Below are 15,235 nucleotides of genomic sequence, written 5' to 3' on the forward strand. Positions count from 1 at the left end.
GCCTAATAAAAGGCTTCATGCCTGAAGTCCTTTTGAGTGAGAAATTAACTCTTTCTCAAAAACTACGGTTCTTCAGAGGGAGCCGTTTCTCACAATGTTTTACACTATCAACCTCTCCCCATTACTCGTTACCGAGTAAGTATTATGCTTCCAATTATTTTGAGTATTTACCAATGGTGTCTAGTGCCTTTAACGACGCAGGCTATTAGTTGATTATGCATGTGGTTTTGACTGAGACTGTGACTGATTTATTAAGCAATATCGGTATCAACTGTTGTCGTTTGCTGCAACCACATCATCGAAGAATAGCACTTTTCGGCAATTCATTGATACAACCACTGCCGAATTCATACATTCGTTTACTGCCTAAGCAACCAATCTACAAAAGGTATAGAACACGTTAGTGTAATTTATTCGAAAAACGTAATAGATGTGGTATCGTCACTTCATCTCGCCAGCAAACTTTGCATAACCAAAAAAGACTCAAGAAACAAAGAGTGACTAACAATATTTTAACAAGATTTCAAACATGTGAACAAGATTTAAAAAGTTCTGAACAAGCCCAATGTCATAGAGCTGTTAAAGCACAAGAAGTATAGGAATAACAAAAATTGTATACATACCATGTCACATTTGTGATTAGAATTCTGCTCATTTCCGGTTAGCAAACAATATTGTTAAAGGCAGTGGACACTATTGGGAATTACTAAAAATAATTATTATTATGAAACCTTTCTTGATTACGAGTAATGGGAAGAGGTTGATAGTAAAAACATTGTGAGAAACAGCTCCCTCTGATGTGACGAAGTTTTCGAGAAAGAAGTAATTTTCCACGAATTTGATTTCGAGACCTCAGATTTAGAATTTGAGGTCTTGAAATCAAGCATCTGAAAGCACACAACTTCGCGTGATCATGGTGCTACACAAGGGTGTTTTTTGCTTTCATTAATATCTCGCAACTTCGACGACCGATTGAGCTCAAATTTTTCACAGGTTTGTTATTTTATGCAGATGTTGAGATACACCAACTGTGAAGACTAGTCTGTTAAAATTACCAATAGTGTCCATTGTCTTTAAGCACTATTTTGTCCGGTTGGAAAAACCTGTGGTTCATATTTTCATATTTGCTTATAGATTAGAATATGGTCATTTGTTTAAGAAAGCAATATTGACCAAACTTGAGAAGACACAAATCATTACGGGAGCAAGGGTGTTTCTAGTGGCCGCGCTTCTCTTAATTTAAAACTGTAGAATATATTTTCATTTCTTTCAAAGGCATGGAGACATTCGGTGATTGTCAAAGACTAGTATTCTCACTTGGTGTAATTCAACGTGTGCATAAAATAACGAACCTGTGAAATATTCAACTCAATAGGTCGTCGAAGTTGCAAGAGAATACTGAAAGAAAAAACACCCTTGTTGCACAAATTTGTGTGCTTTCAGATACCTAAAAGACTTTTAGAGTTTTATATAGCATTTGGGTGAGAAATTACCTCTTTCTCAAAAACTGCGTTGGGAGCCGTTTCTCCATTGCTCAATTCGTCTGTTTTTATGCTAACAACTATTTTGAGTATTTAGCAATAGTGTCTATGCCTTTAATGCTAATTATTAGTGTTTTCCTTAGATTTTCCTAAGATTTTTTTTGATTTATTGTCCACGTTAAAAAAAACATAGAAACTTGATACCCACTCGCCAAATACAAGATAATCTGACGTAAATGTCCACGAAATACTTGACAAAACCAAAAATATTTCTGCGTGTAGATAAAAAAAGTATACTATAAAACATTGAAACAATCACATTAGGCCTATGCCTCAATGCAAAAGAGTAAAGAATCGAAGGTCGTACGTTCGAATCTCACTGAGTAAAATGCCTGTGATTTTTGTGAACAGGACTATAGGGAAAGTACTGGGTATACATTGCTTACACACATCGGTTTTAGGGTAAAACAAAACATTAATATAAAATTGTGAAGTCGAATTGCCTGTCCAACAGCAGACCCAGTTTCATCTGGTCATCATTTGAGCTTGGCATGGCGTGGATAATATTGAGTTCAAATGTTTGTTGGTTTAAAGGCTGACAGTTTTTTAAAGGCAGTGGACACTATTGGTAATTACTCAAAATAATTTTTAGCATGAAACCTTTCTTGGTGACGAGTAATGGGGAGAGGTTGATGGTATAAAACATTGTGAGAAACGGCTCCCTCTGAAGTGACGTAGTTTTCGAGAAAGAAGTAATTTTCCCTGAATTTGATTTCGAGACCTCAGATTTAGAACTTGAGGTCTCGAAATCAACCATCTTAACGCACACAACTTCGCGTGATCATGGTGCTACACAAGGGTGTTTTTTGCTTTCATTATTATCTCGCAAGTTCGAAGACCGATTGAGCTCAAATGTTCACAGGTTTGTTATTTTATGCATATGTTGACGTGATGCAACTGTGAAGGCTAGTCTTTGACAATTACCAATAGTGTCCACTGCCTTTAAGGGTTTTGATACCTTTTGAAAACCAAGTTTTTGGCTATGACATGAATCCCTACTCATTGTAAATGAAGATGTAAGTAATGTAATTTACCTGTAGAGTTTCAGCTTCATTAGTCGTCAACTTATCTGTTGTTACCCTCTATACCTTTGACGTCATGTTATATTGTTCCAGCGCTCCATAATTTCGAAGGAATGATGTGATATTGTGTAAAAGGCAGCCACCGTGTCATTTGTTCGAAATAATTGAGCGATGGAACAATAATGGTATGACGTCTTAGGTGAAGGTTTAAAACGGATATGACCTTGCGGCAAAAATAACAACAGCAAACAAACAAATCGACAGAACCTCGCTTGGCAGGCTCATCGCAAAGTAATTTATAGACATTTCCATCGTTGTTAAACAAACCGCATTCAACCGTGTTAAAGCCATTGGACACTTTTGGAACAGAATTTGTTTTTATAAGTTCACAATTTACAAATAACTTACAGGGTTTACCGAAGGTGAAAGACTTCTCTTGAAATATTATTCCATGAAATGAGAAAACATTACAACAATATCAATTCTCGATATCGAAAATTACGGATTTATTTTAAACACATGTCATGACACGGCGAAACGTGCGGAAACAAGGGTGGGTTTTCCCATTATTTTCTCCCGACTCCGATAACCGATTGAGCCTAAATTTTCACAGGTTTGTTATTAGCTGTTCCGATCCAGTCGGAACAGCTATTGTTTTCGTCGAGATTTTTATTATTTTTATTAGCTGTTCCGATCCAGTCGGAACAGCTATTGTTTTCGTCGAGATTTTTATTATTTTTATTATTATTATTATTAGTATTAGCTGTTCCGACGTAGTGGTCGGAACAGCTATTGAAATCGTCAAGATTTTTATTTGTTATTATTATTATTAGCTGTTCCGAACTTTAGTCGGAACAGCTATTGTAATCGTCGAGATTTTTATTTTTTTATTATTATTATTATTATTATTATTAGCTGTTCCGAACTTTAGTCGGAACAGCTATTGTAATCGTCGAGATTTTTATTTTTTTTTATTATTATTATTATTATTATTATTATTATTCTTTCTTTCCTCAAAATCGTATTGACTTAACACTTGACTTTTCAAATTGTCAAATGTCAAATTATAATTATCAGAAAGTGACAAGTCATATATCGTATGAAAGTTTATGGCCTAACTTAGTTTTTAGATTTAATTAGACTAAAATTCTTAATTAATTATTTAAGTTACAGCCGTGTGAATATTTAATTAGGCAATTTTGTTCCCGTCATATCTCAAGAATTAAACATCCAATCCAATTTATTTTTTCGGTTATGGACTTGTCTTGAAGTGTAGATAAGACTTCCAGCCTAACGCTTTCAGTCACGTCATCATGACGTCATACGTTTGCACGTTTTATTTTCTGTGTACAAAACATATGGAGCTAAAAGTGGAAACGTTTTACACGTCAAAAACACAACAATTGACAATAACTTCAAAATAATTTATCTGCTCGTTTTCAAAATTTCATATTCTGTGTAGAAAAATTTACTGATTCTAATAAGAGATGTTTCAGTTTATTAAAATCAGTCAAAGTACGTCAATAATTAATTATTAATTAAAAATCTTGGCATCATGGGTACGACGTGATATGCATTGATCATTGCATTCATACATCTTCACCAAGGTTAGTGCAATACATAATTGGGTTTTTGTAAAAGTCATTGGATTGGGGCAAGTTATATACCATCTTGTACCTTGTGAAATTTATTAGTACGAAAAACACAATTTAAAGACTGTGACGTCATCACATGTTAATTTATGCTAATTAGAAGCTTTAATGATTTTTTTTTTGCAGCACTATATCTCAAGAAGTGTACAGCCGATTTCAAAGTTTTTTTCAGTGATAGACTCCTTAGGCATAGGAGATTTGCCTCGGGTAACCGTGACCCCGACTTGACCTCTACTTCCGGGTCAACCGGAAGTGGGACCATATCTCAAGAGTTACACAACATTTTTAATTTTTTTTCTTCAGTTATAGACTCCCTAGGCATTAAATTTTGTTGGGGAAAATCCGTGACCCCATTTTGACCTCTTCTTCCGGGTCAACCGGAAGTTGGACCCTTTCTCAGGAACTACACCACTGATTTTCAAACTTCATTCAGTTATAGACTACTTAGGCATTAAATATTAACTTTGAAAACTAAGACCCCCATTCTGACCTTTATTTCCGGGTCAACCGGAAGTTGGACCTTATCTCAAAAACAACACAACCGATTTTCAGACTTTTTCAGTTATGGGCTCCTTTGGCATTGGACAATCGCATCGGGTTGGTATGACCCCATGTTGACCTTTATTTCCGGGTCAACCGGAAGTGGGACCTTATTTCAAGAACTACACAGCAGATTTTCAAACTTTTTTCAGTTATGGACTCTTTGGGCATTGAAAATCAAGCATGGCTTTCCGTGACCAAGTATTGACCTTTACTTCCGGGTTAACCGGAAGTGGGATCCTATCTCAAGAACTACACAATCAATTTTTGAACTTGTGTTAAATTTATTCAGCACAATGACCATGGCGCCATGTTGACCTTTATTTTTTGTGTTTAAGCTCCTTTTGATTTAGTATCAGATACAAGACCAGGTAATCACATTTCATAGAGTTGTAATGTGTGTGTTTTTTTGTAGCATAGGGAACTTTTGTCAACAAAACATCCGGGAACAGCTGTGTGATTGTTTACAATCACTATCTCTAGTTATTATTATTATTCTTTCTTTCCTCAAAATCGTATTGACTTAACACTTGACTTTTAAAATTGTCAAATGTCAAATTATAATTATCAGAAAGTGACAAATCATATATCGTATGAAAGTTTATGGCTTAACTTAATTTTTAGATTTAATTAGACTAAAATTCTTAATTAATTATTCAAGTTACAGCCGTGTGAATATTTAATTAGGCAATATTGTTCCCATCATATCTCAAGAATTAAACATCCAATCCAATTTATTTTTTCGGTTATGGACTTGTCTTGAAGTGTAGATAAGACTTCCAGCCTACCGCTTTCAGTCACGTCATCATGACGTCATACGTTTGCACGTTTTATTTTCTGTGTACAAAACATATGGAGCTAAAAGTGGAAACGTTTTACACTTCAAAAACACAATAATTGACAATAACTTCAAAATAATTTATCTGTTCGTTTTCAAAATTTCATATTCTGTGTTGAAAAATTCATTGATTCTAATAAGAGATGTTTCAGTTTGTTAAAATCAGTCGAAGTACTTCAATAATTAATGATTAATTAAAAATCTTGGCATCATGGGTACAACGTGATATGCATTGATCATTGCATTGATACATCTTCCCTATGTTTAGTGCAATACACAATTGGCGTTTTGTAAACGGCATTGGATTGGGGTAACTTGCATACCATCGTGTACCTTATGAAATTTATTAGTATGAAAAACACAATTTTAAGACTAAGACGTCATCACATGTTAATTTATGCTAATTAGAAGCTTTAATGAGTTTTTCTTTGCAGCACTATATCTCAAGAAGTGTACGGCCGATTTCGAAGTTTTTTTCGGTATTAGACTCCTTAGGCATAGGAGAATTGCCTCGGGTAACCGTGACCCCGATTTGACCTCTACTTCCGGGTCAACCGGAAGTGGGACCATATCTTAGGAGTTACATAACCGATTTAATTATTTTCTTTTGTTATATACTCCTTAGGCATTAAATTTTGTTGGGGAAAATCCGTGACCCCATTTTGACCTTTTCTTCCGGGTCAACCGGAAGTGGGACCATTTCTCAAGAACTACACAACCGATTTTCAAACTTTTTTCAGTTATGGACTCCTTTGGCATTGGACAATTGCATCGGGTAGGTGTGACCCTATGTTGACCTTTATTTCCGGGTCAACCGGAAGTGGAACCTTATTTCAAGAACTACACAACAGATTTTCAATTTTTTCTCAGTTATGAACTCTTTGTGCCATGGAAATTAAGCATGGCTTTCCGTGACCCAGTATTGACCTTTACTTCCGGGTTAACCGGAAGTGGGATCGTATCTCAAGAACTACACAATCGATTTTTGAACTTGGGTTAAATTTATTCAACATAATGACCATGGCGCCATGTTGACCTTTTTTTGTGTGTTAAAGCTTCTTTTGATTTAGTATCAGATACAAGACCAGGTAATCACATGTCAAAGTGTTGTAATATGTGTGTTTTATTGTAGCAAAGAAAACTATTATTAAACAAAATTCAGGAACAGCTGTGTGATTGTTTACAATCACTATCTCTAGTTATTATTATTATTCTTTGTTTCTCCCTAAATCCCATAGCGTTTGTACACGTTTTTGTGGCAGCCTAATCTCCTAAACCATGATACGAAAGAGTGAGTTTATTATACCAAATTGAAGCTTAGAACATAAGCTTAATTCTTATCGTAAAAAAATGCTAAAATTTTTAATTAATAAACCTTAGTTAAGCTTTTGAATATTTAATTAGCAAACCTAGTTAACACCATATCTCAAAAAGTAGACCGCCGATCCTGAAACTTTTTTCAGCTATACACTAGTCAGGTCCTGTGAATGTGATTTCGGACATAAAATTCTGGACGACGTCACCATGACGTCATGTATTGCACGTTTTGTGTCTGTGCACAAACACAATGGCTCTTCAAATGTATACTTTGAACTGGTCAAAAACACAATAACTTCAAAATAATTTATCTGTTAGTTTCCTAAATACCATATTATGTGTAGAAAAATACACTGATTCTAATAAGATTTGTTTCAGTCCATAACAGCAATCAATGTTCGTTTATTAATTAATTAATCAATTAGAGTCTTGGCGTCATGGGTACAACGTAGTACTACATAAACTGGGTGCAGTCACTGTACATTGTAATGTGTAAACTTTCTATGGCTCTTGCAACACACTGCGGACCTATGGGTTGAGGACTCTCGGAGAGAGTCTAAGAAGATGATGTCGTGATGTTGGCATCTTTTAATTGTTTTTGAAAAATGTCAACTAGTAACTAATTAACCACATGACCCTCATTAGCATATTAAATTAGAAAATCTTTGCAGCACTCTATCTCAAGAAGTATACAGCCGATTTTAAGACTGTTTGTGGCTAAAGACTCTGTGGAGATTGGAGATTAATTTTGAAAAACCGTGACCTCAAGTTGACCCCTACTTCCGGGTCGACCGGAAGTGGGACCATATCTCAAGAACTATACAACAGATTTTAAAACTGTTTTCAGTTATAAACTCCTTAGGCATAAAATATTACTTTTGACAAACCGTGACCTCAAGTTGACCTCTACACCCGGGTCAACCGGAAGTGGGACCATATCTCAAGAAATATACAACCGATTTTCAAACTTTTTCAGTTATAGACTCCTTGGGCATTCAAGAGTAGTTTAAAACACATTTGACCCCATGTTGACCTTTACTTCCGGGTCGACCGGAAGTGGGCCCATATATCAAGAAGTTCAAAGCCAATGTTCAAACTTCAGTTATAGACCCTAAGGCAATAAATATTAACTATAGGGACTATATATCAAGATTTTCACAACCGATTGTTTTAACTTTTTCAGTTATAGACTCTTTGGCATTGCAGATTAGTCTTTGGTAGCTGTGGGCCCATTTTGACCTTTATTTGCGGGTCAACCGGGAAGTGTGACCTTATATCAAAAGCTACACAACTTTTTTTAAACTTTTTTTTCAGTTATAGATTCCTTGGGCAATGAAGCACATAATCCAAGCAAAACATCACGGAACAGCTTCGTGTTTGTTCACAAACACTTAATGCTAGTTATTATTATTATTATTTGTATCCGTCAAAACCCCATAGGTTTAACCAGGGCATTTTGTTATAGCCAAAAATCATACTTGGCTTAGTATAAAAGAGTCAGACCATATATTATATTAAAGCTTAGGTCTTGAAGTTGTAGTTAAATGTATTTTGCATAAATTAAATAATTAATTAACTAAGTTATAACGACATGAATATTTAATTAGCCAATCTTTAGATTGCCATATCTCACAAACTATACGTCCGATCGCAATTTATTTTTCAATTTTGTACTTTGTGGGTACTGTATAACTATTCCATGGCCTCAAAATCCGAACGACGTCACCATGACGTCATGTATTGCACGTTTTGTGTCTGTGCACAAACACAATGGCTCTTCAAATGTCAACATTTAAATGGTCAAAAACTTAATAACTTCAAAATTATTTATCTGTTTGTTTCCTGAATTTGATATTTTGTGTCAAAAAATACACTGATTCTAAAAATAATGGTTTCCGTTCATTAAAACCAATCAAGGGACGTCTATCATTAACGAATAAATTAAAATCTTGCCGTCATGGGTACAACGTAGTACTTCTGGATGTAGTCACTAAACTGCGTGCAGTCGCTTTCATGTGGCTGTACACTGTCTCTATGGGTGATTGCAATACAGTGTGGACCTGTTTGCATTGAGGACTTACTTGAGGGGAGTCTACCACGCTGTCCTGATGTTGGCATCATTGTATTTTTGTTTTCCTAACCGTGTTCTGGACATACTCCATTGGATTTGTACACAACTAATAGGCATACATTGGAATCCTACGATGGTTAAGGGTTTTTGTTCAAAACGAATGTGCGTTCTAATAGGTATTTTGTAAAAGGCATTGAATTGGGGTAAGTTACACACCATCGTGTACCTTATGAAATTTGTTAGTACGAAAAACACAATTTTAAAACTGTGACGTCATCAGGTAATTATTTATGGTAATTAGAAGCTTTAATGAGTTTTTCTTTGCAGCACTATATCTCAAGAAGTGAACGGCCGAATTCAAAGTTGTTTTCAGTAATAGACTCCTTAGTCATGATAGATTTGCATTGGGTAACCGTAATCCCGATTTGACCTCTTATTCCGGGTCAACCGGAAGTGGGACTATATCTCAAGAGTTACACAACCGATTTAATTATTTTCTTCAGTTATAGACTCCTTAGGCATTAACTTTTGTTGGGGAAAATTCGTGACCCCATTTTGACCTCTTCTTCCGAGTCAACCGGAAGTGGGACCATATCTCAAGAACTACACAACCGATTTTCAAACTTCTTTCAGTTTTAGACTACTTAGACATTAAATATTAACTTTGAAAACTGTGACCTTGTGTTGACCTTTATTTCCGGGTCAACCGGAAGTGGGATCATTTCTCAAGAACTACACAACCGATTTTTAAACTTTTTCAGTTATAGACTCCTTAGGCATTAAATATTAACTTTGAAAACCATGACCTCCATGTTGACCTTTTCTTCCGGGTCAACCGGAAGTGGGACCATATCTTAAGAACTACACAACCGATTTTCAATTTTGTTTTGGTAATTAACTCCTTTGACATTGGACATTCGCATTGGCTAGCCGTGACCCCATGTTGACCTTTACTTCCGGGTCAACCGGAAGTGGGACCATATCTTAAGAACTACACAACCGATTTTAAATCTTTTTCAGTTTTAGACTCCTTAGGCATTCAAAATCGAGCTTGAGTTATCGTGACCCAGTATTGACCTTTACTTCCCGGAAGTTGGATCATATCTCAAGAACTACACAACCGATTTTTTTACTTTGGTTAAACTTATTCCAAATAATGACCATGATGCCATGTTGACCTTTAGTTCTGGGTTTTAAAGATCATTTCGATTCAGTATTAGATAAAAGACAAGGTAATCACATGTCATAAAGCTGTTATGTGTGGGTTTTATTAAAGCATAGAATACTTTTATTAACAAAACATTCTGGAACAGCTTTGTGATTGTTCACAATCTCTAGTTATTATTATTATTCTTTGTTTCCGCCTAAAACCCCATAGCGTTTGTACGGCGTTTTTGTTTAGGCCACTACTCCTAAAGTATTAGGATAAAATAGTTAAATCATATATCAAATTGAAGCTTAGAACCTAAGCTTTACTCTCATAAAAAAAGTGTAACAATTCTTCATTAATTAACCACGTGGTCTTCATTTGAATTTTTAATTTGTAAACTTGATGCAGTCACTTTCATGTTATTGTGAAATATTCTCTTTGGTAATACAACACAGAATGTACCTCTATGAGTTGTTGACTTCTTGAGAGGAGTCTATACTATTTTGTTTCCTACCCGCGTTCTGGACACATTACTCTGTACACGCACAACGTACGGAGGTTTGGGATTTTCGTTAGAACGTGCGTTAAATTTGTCCTTGTTTTTCTAACCGCGTTCTGGACCAATTACTCTGTGCATGGGTTTTCGTTAAAACGAACGTGCGTAATTAGATAGGGGTTTTTAACGACATCGACGTCGTCGTCAAAAAACCCTAAAGGCATCTAATACTACATTTCAACCATACTTAATAGTTATATTAATACTTAACAGTTCATATTTAGTGACAATGGTCGCAAAATCATGAAACGAGAATTATTTCGCCGAATCATAATCCCCTTTGTTGATGCACACATGTAAAAACCCACCATTTTTGCATCGTGCCCTTCTAGCCTAGTGGTCATCAGTCGCGACTTCACATCAAAGAATTGTGAGTTCGAATCTCCGTCCGATATCAAATTTTTTTTTATCCCCCAAAACTAAAAATATATTTCTTTTTGTAATATTTAAGTTTGATTCTTATCTCTATATCAATAGTGTTGCCTTTTCTTTTTCTCAATTGTAAGCCCAACATAACCTGTGTGCATGCATGACATGATATGATGTTTAAAAACACAGTAAGCGAAAAATGGTGATCATAAGCGCAGAGTTTGGTGGTTAAGAGTTCTGTGAAATCAACTTGTACTAGATCAAACATCAAACCACCGACCAATTTTTTTTTTAATTCGTAATTAATTAACCACGTGACCCATATTTGCATATTTAATTGGGAACTCTTTGTAGCACCATATCTCAAGAATTACACGGCCGTTTAACAGACTGCTTGTAGATATAGACTCCTTGGGGATTGGGGATTAATTTTGAAAAACCGTGACCTCAAGTTGACCTCTATTTCCGGGTCAACCCGAAGTGGGACCATATCTCAAGAAGTAAACGGCCGATTTTCAAACTTGTTTCAGTAAGAGACTCCTTGGGCATTCGAGATTCGCTTTAGGTTACCATGACCCCATGTCGACCTCTACTTCCGGGTCAAACGGAAGTGGGACCATATCTCAAGAACCATGCAACCGATCATCAGTTTATTTTCAATTAAAGACCCCCTTGAACATTGAAAATTAAAAACGGAACAGCTGTGTGTTTGTTCACAAACACTAGATGTCTAGTTTTATATATAAGTTGTGATACACGAAGTGTGGGCCTTGGATAATGAGGTTTACCGAAAGTGTCGAATGGCTTTAACACTACAGGGTGTCTCAAAAAAAAGGTAATCCTACTTTAAAGGGTTTTTATGGCCAGACTATTATGTTTACCAGCAGAAAGTATGGCATCATCTTGAAGCTGAAACCTTGTGCTTTCCAATGATACTTTTGGTTACATTCAAGGGTCATGCATCAGCGAGCACCATTGTCTTGAAGTTGTGGCGCATAAATGCAGTTGGTTCACTTTTGAACCCATGTCATTTTGGCCTTCAGACAGAGTGTAAACCTCGGGTTGTCACAAATGGTTCAGCTAATAACAGCAGAGTGGTCAAGAAAAGGTATGAAACCAGAAGTTTGCTGGGATCTCTCTTACACCGCTCAAGAAGCCACTCACAGAAAGTATGTCTTCTTGCAAGATCATGAAGCAGAAGTTCATGACGGATGTGAAGATGTGGAACAGATGGAAGTGAAGGTCCAGATGAGTGATCCGATTAAAAGTGGTGTGGCTCAGTCCAACACCATTCCGTCTTGCACTTGTCTCCCGTGGGTGGTCAATCAGTTGCTGTCGTAGGATAGCGATGTTTTCCTGAGATCTCGCTGTCCTTGGCCTTCCTGAACTTCCTTTATGCGATTGAGGCTGGTTCCTGATGTGCTTCATATTTTCTCACATTGGCCCAGAGTTTCTTTGCTGGTGGTTCTCGATCTGGGAATGCTTCTCTAAATGCATCCTGTGTAGCCTGCAAAAAGTTATGGTTTCATACCATTTCTTGACCACAAATATTCTCTGTTCTGCAGTTAGCTGAACCATTGTGACAACCTGAGGTTTACACATTGTCTGAAGGCCAGAATGACGAGGGTTTAAAAGTGAACCAACTGCATTTTTGCACCACATTTTCAAGACAATGGTGCTCGCTGATGCATGACCCTTGAATGTAACCAAATGTATCATTGAAAAGCACAAGGTTTCAGCTTTAAGATGATGCCATACTTTCTGCTGGTAAACATAATAGTCTGGCCATAAAAACCCTTTAAATTAGGATTACCTTTTTTTTGAGACACCCTGTATAGGGCCCAATTTTATGTCTCTGCTTACCGCTGAATTCTGCGCTTACAATCACCAATCTCCGCTTATACGTGCAGGCGAAGCATATAATGCCTTGTAACGTGGAGTAGGCCCTACGCAAGCACACAGAAGCCATCCCAAACCCCGTGATATATGCTTGAAGTAAGCACAGAATTCCCTGCTTACGGCAAGCAGTGCCATTGAATTGGGCCCATGATGTTTTGACCAAATTCAGTCTTTTTTGCAAACTTTCAACTGAAGGCAGTGAACACTATTGGTAATTACTCAAACTAATTATTAGCATAAAACCTCACTTGGTAACGAGTAATTGGGGGGGGGGGATATTGATATAGAAACGGCTTCGTCTGAAGTGACGTAGTTTTCGAGACGGAAGTACATTTCCACGAATTTGATTTCGAGACCTCAGAACTCGATTTTGAGGTATCGAAATCAAGCAGATAAGTTTTACAGAGTTTCTTACTTTATTACGACTTTTAACCAAAAAGGTATTATGAATGGAATAATAGGGTAGCTACTATAGTTCTTTCACGGTCGTTAAAAACCTTGCATGGTCGAAATGCCGTGTGATAAAGGCCCTCGCTATCACAGGGCAATTCCATGCCTGTTTTAAACGACCGTGAAAGAACTAGTAGCTACGAACGCCCTTTCTACCCGCTTCATGGGAAGGGTTCGTTTAAAGGAACAACACAGAACTTTTTTGCTAACAAAAGAGTTGCTGGCAGTGTAAGCACTTTATGTAATCCGCCATGTACACGTCATGTACATAAACTGGCAAACCTGTAGAAGTTTGAGAAAATAGTGAAAAACCGATTACACGTTTTGCATGACATCAGTTTTATGTAATTTAATCTGTGATCATAGGCGAGCTTTTTCTCTTACCATTTTTGCAATGTTCCTTTGATCATCATTATTAGAGCTTTACACTTCTTTTGTTTTGTGGTCTCAACGCAGTCATCGAAGCGTAAACCCTGTAATTTTAATTTCCGGATGAAAGTTTTATAATGCTCTTCCCGGAACCCTTCAGTGACGTAAGGGTGCTTTAATATTCGCTATACGGAGACCGAGAGCAACTTAAAAGAACATTACAGAATTGGTAAGAAACAAAAGAAGAAAAAAAACCGTGAAGATCACAGATTTTTTAGAGCGTAAAAACTTTCATTCGGAAAATAAAATAACAGGTTTTACGCATCCATGATTGCATTGAGAACGGTATTATAAAACGAACGGCAAAAAACCCTCTAATAATGATAATTAAAGGAACATTGCAGAATTGGTAAGAAAAAGAGTCGTGTAGATCACAGATTTACATAAAACGTACACGGTCTAACGATGATGATAGTTACTGTATAAACCACCCCTTGAAATTTTTCTGTCTGAAATGTCACATTCGATGACAAATAAATAATAAATTTTCGCGTTTGGAGTTTATCGCTCAGAGAGCGTTTTTTTTTTTTTTTTTTTTTTTTTTTTTTTTTGCATCGATGCCGATTTTCATAATATTTTCTCTTCACAATTGTTTTCTTCTTGCGAATTTTGTAACATTCCTTTAAATGGTCTGGGTAGGTCTACTTTTTGTAAGACACAAATCACAATGTCCACAGATTTACATTAAACTTATACGGTTTGCAGATAATGATGGTAGAAAGCTTCTCTTAAAACATTACTTTCTGTGTTGCTGTATTTTTATTTTGTAGAAATGAGTTAAATAAAAATAAAAAAAAATAATATTAATTTTTAGTCTCTTAAGCATTTAAGAGTCAGTTCAGGTAAATAATTGACATACTTGCTCACGGTCAAAAAATGAATTTTTTTTATACTTTGTGGGTGGAAGGGCCTTGGGGTGCAAGTAAACAAAATTGCATTTTCAATTCCATATATAGCCCGTTGCCATGGTTACGGCTGATTTTGTTTTTTGGCCATTTTGGGCTGATTTTGGGGTCTGAAAAACTGGGGTCTGAAAAACTCTAGCTCATTTTTACAATTCCATCCCACCAAAATCAGGGGTCTCAGGAAGTTTTCCTTTCGGCTGTGGTTAGGGCCAACATTGGTATTCTCATATCTGGTGAGAAAAACTTGGGCAATTGTATCCTGTTGTGACAGTACTGCCTCAAAACTAGACTTTTTTCCCCAAAACGTGAAAAAATGCTTTTTAAGGGTCTTTTCAAATAATATTGACATACGTGTCCACGGTGAAAAAAAAGAATATTTTTTCTGATACTTTGTGGATGGTAGGGACTTGGGGTCCAAATAAACAAAATTTACATATCAAATCATTATATAATACGTTGCCATGGTAACAGTTTATTTGTGTTTAGGCCACTTTAG

The 15,235-nt window shown here is 36.2% G+C and overlaps 1 protein-coding gene across 1 annotated transcript in view; it reads left to right on the forward strand.

Annotated features, from left to right (window-relative positions):
* LOC139938185 (fibrinogen-like protein 1) overlaps positions 1 to 15,235 on the forward strand; it is a 30,860-nt gene that overhangs the window by 761 nt on the left and 14,864 nt on the right. The gene's annotated exons all lie outside the window — the stretch shown is intronic.

Source organism: Asterias amurensis, chromosome 6 (genome assembly GCF_032118995.1).
Source record: "Asterias amurensis chromosome 6, ASM3211899v1".
NCBI lineage: Eukaryota > Metazoa > Echinodermata > Asteroidea > Forcipulatida > Asteriidae > Asterias > Asterias amurensis.